Genomic DNA, 4,128 nt, shown 5'->3' with positions numbered 1-4,128 from the left:
AATAGGCTAAGATGCTTTAGTCACGTGCATAAAAGACCACAACTGCTCCAATTAGAAGAATTGATTTATTACAAGTAGAAAGGTTTAGAAGAGCTAGACCAAAAACGACATGGGTAGAATTAGTAAGAAATGATTTAAGCACTAATTCTTTAAGAGTGGACATGGTTTTAAATAGAAATCTAGCCAACCCCATATAGTTGAGACAAGGTATAGATGATGATGATGATCTAGAAACTATAATCCCATCATTCATATGCTATTTGTAGATGATTGTCTTCTCTTTCGTAAAGTTGAACCAAAGATAATAGAGGCAATGCAATAAATCATTGCTTCTTTTGAGCACATGTCTAAAGAGAAAATAAATACTAGTAAGAGTACTGTTTTGTTCAACATAAATATGCATCAAACGTAAAGACAGTTCATAGTGAGAATATTAAAAATGAAGTAGATGAGATTCAATGATAAACACTTGAGTGTAGGGGTGTCAATTGGACTGGATTGGAGTGTAGGGGTGTCAATTGGACTGGATTTGGTCCAATCCAATCTAGTCCAATGTGAGTCCATTACAAATGGACCAGGTCCAATCCAATCCAATGAATCTTTTGGACAATTTTGAACCAGTCCAAATCAATGTCTAGACCATCCAATCTGTTCAAATTCGTTTTAATTTAGATTGGTTTCAACCCAAATTTGGTTCATTGAATTCTTATCTTATACCAATGGACCAGATGCTGGCTTAATGTAACCCAATTCAATATAAATTTGTTACAAACAGACCAGGTCCAATCCAATCTAATAAATATTTTGGACCGAATTGGTCCAATCCAATATGTCTTGTTGGTCCATCCAATCCATCCAATTTGATTTTGGACTGAACGGGGTTCAATCCAAAACCGGTCTATTGACATCCTTACTTGAGTGCAACATTATGGATAGGCATGAGAAAAGTGAAAGCCTTTAAAGAGCTAATGGAAAATGAAAGAAAAGATGTCTCTATGTAAGGGTAGTCTATTGTCTCAAGCAAGTAGGACGGAACTTATTAAAGCAGTAGTTCAAGTTATCCCAATTTATGTAATGGGTACAACCCTATTGCCAAAGAGGACAATAAATGAAATGGAGAAGGTGCAAAGATCATGTTGGTGGAGGGGGTTGGAAATAACACGAATGACGTAAAATTGGATGGGACAAGTTGTGTAGATCACAGAAAGAAGGGGGATTGGGTTTCTAAAAGATGTTTCACATGAATAAAGCGTTGATTGGCAAGCAAGTTTGGAGTTATTCTCAAAACCTGAAGCATTATGGACAAGGGTAAAGAAAAATATTTGAAGTTAGGCTCAATCTTTCTTAGGTGGCAAAGTCATATCATTCCAAATAGTGGAAACAGATGTAGTTAGTGGATAAGGAGTTAAAAACTAATTTTATATGGCAAATGAAAGATGGCAATCAAATCTACTTAATGGGTGGTCCTTGGGTGCCATCTCTAAATAATGGGATCCCAAGAACAAAAGAAGATAAAATCTAGGATGCAAGACAAATGAAGGTCAAAGATTTGCTATTAAATGATGTTGTATGAAACTTAAAACAATTGAAACCTTATGTGCTAGAGTAGGATGTAAATGAAATTCTCAAAATCTAGGATGTATAATAATTATTAATTTATTCATAAAATAGTAAAAATTAAAACAGAATTCGAAGAAAAGTTAGAAAACCTTAACCCTCAATTAATCGAGTCTTCGTTCTTTGACAGAGTGAAGACTCAAGAGAGGCGTGAGGTGACTAAACCACATAACTAGTAAACCTTAGCTTCATCTTCGTTGCCGATTCGCCAACCACCGACCACCGTTGCTGATTATCACCACTGCCCACTCGCCCATCGGACATTGAACAGAGGAGAGGAAGAGATACTCGAGTCTCGAGTCTTGACAGAGGCCAGAGAACTAAGGAAGAGACTTCGTCTTTGTCACCGACGCCGATTCACCGACCTCCGACCTTCGTCATCGTCACCAACCGCCGTCGCCGTTGCTTTCACCCTTCGGAATCTCTCTCATCAGTCATCATCGACATAAATTCTCCCAAGTCCCAATGGTCCTCTCTCTCTCTCTCTCTCTCTCTCTCTCTTTCTCTCTCTCTTAGTTTTAGTCTTTCATACTCTTAGTCTCAGTCTTTCTCTCAACTTTTATTGATTTCCAATTTTCCATTATATTCTAGACTCTAGAAAATAAATCTTAATTATCTAATATAGTTCTTCGTTCTTAGTTCAGACTTCAGAGTTCGAGTTCAAATGCAGTTTCTACTGAACCCAAATGAAAAGTTGAGAGTATGAGCCAAACCCAAATGAAATGCTCAAATGCAGTTTTAGGCTTTCAACCGAACCCTGGCTGAAATGCAGTAGTATGAGGCTATGAGCCGAACCCAAATGAAATCAAACCCAAATGAATAATCACCCTTCAGAGTTCAGTCTTCAAATCTCCCTGAAATGCAGAATGAACCGAACTCTGAAATGTAGTATGAAGCTATGAGCTGAACCTTGAAATGTAGTATGGGTCAAACTCAAATCACCCTTTAGATCTCCCTATCCCTGTTAGGCTGTTAGCTTGTTACCAACTTACTATATGCTATTTTGTCAAAATATTAATTTTATTGTTTATTATTTGTATAATTTGAATAATCATTGAATTGTTTATGTCATTATAATTTTTAGTTTTATCATATTCTAGAAATTTTTAATTCACATTGGGTTTGTGTTTTTGCATTTGATATTTTGATATAAGTTGGTATTGATAATTTGGAATTCATTAATCTAAGGTCACCATATTTAGATATACTTATTATTTAATTCATGTTTGGTGTTAGTTTTTTTTTTTTAGATTTATAATTGATGGGATTTTTTGCTTTTTAATTTTTTCTCCAGTTTTAAAATATGGAAACTCAAGCTAAAAGTTCTAAATCGGGGGCACCTATTGGTAGAAATCAATCTCCAATTGGGGTTGAACTTGAACACTCTCAAACTCCAGGTTTATCAACTCCAATTGGTTCTCCAAGTGAGTCACCCATTGAATCTCCCACTCAAAATTCTAATGAAAATTTGGTTGATGATTCAGACTCACCTAGTCAAGCCCCCAATGCTACTGTTGGTGTAAAAAGGAAATTAACATCTGTTGTTTGGAATCATTTCAAAAAGATAAAAGTGAATGGGGTGGATAATGCGGAGTGTAATTATTGTCATAAAAAGCTTGGAGGCAATAGTAAAAATGGGACAACTCATTTGCATGACCATTATAAGAGTTATTCAAGAAGGTCTTATGAAGATATAAGGCAACATGTTCTAGTAAAAGAACAGAGAAAGGCTGATGGGAAAGTTTGTGTTAGTAATTATCATTTTGATCAAGATGCTTCAAGGAAAGACCTAGTCTCCATGATAATTTTACATGAATACCCACTTTCAATGGTTGAACATTGTGGATTTAGGAAATACACAATTGGTCTTCAACCTCTGTTTAAGGTTCCTTCTCAGAATATTATCAAAAGTGACATTTTGAAGATATATGACAATGAAAAATAAAAAACATTACACTTTTTGGAGAAGAATCCTAGTAGGGTTGCAATAACTACTGATATATGGACAACTAGCAACCAAAAGAAAGGCTTTATGGCTATCATGGCGCATTTCATTGATGGTTGTTGGGAAATGCAAAGTCAGATTATGAGGTATTTAGTTTTCAATACGTTACTTTAAAATTTAATTTTCTTAATACATAGTCAAATTTCTTTTTGTATTATTAGTAATATGATTTTAAAACAAATATTTGAGACTTGTTCTTACTAGTAATTTAATATTGCATTTTTAGGTTTGTTTATGTGCCTTGTCCACACACTTCGGAAGCACTTTCTAATGTTTTAGTCGATTGCATGATGGATTGAAATATTGATAGGAAGTTGTCGATAATAACAGTTGATAATTGCTCCACTAATGATTCCCTCATTGAGATTACTTGAGTAAGCTTAACACTAGTGCAGTTATGTTAGATGAAATTGTTTCACATGCGTTGTTGTGTTCATATTCTCAATTTGATTGTCCAAGATGGTTTGGAGATCATTGGAGAAGGCATAGAAAGGGTTAGGAATAGT

General features: G+C 34.9%; 1 pseudogene; it reads left to right on the top strand.

Moving 5' to 3' along the window:
• The first annotated feature begins 2,920 nt into the window (after positions 1–2,920).
• LOC148803939 (zinc finger BED domain-containing protein RICESLEEPER 3-like) lies at positions 2,921–3,921 on the top strand (annotated as a pseudogene).
• The last annotated feature ends 207 nt before the right edge of the window (positions 3,922–4,128 follow it).

Source organism: Nelumbo nucifera, chromosome 1 (genome assembly GCF_055504915.1).
Source record: "Nelumbo nucifera cultivar China Antique chromosome 1, China Antique-T2T, whole genome shotgun sequence".
NCBI classification, from domain to species: domain Eukaryota; kingdom Viridiplantae; phylum Streptophyta; class Magnoliopsida; order Proteales; family Nelumbonaceae; genus Nelumbo; species Nelumbo nucifera.
This window is presented reverse-complemented; position numbering and strand designations above follow the sequence as displayed.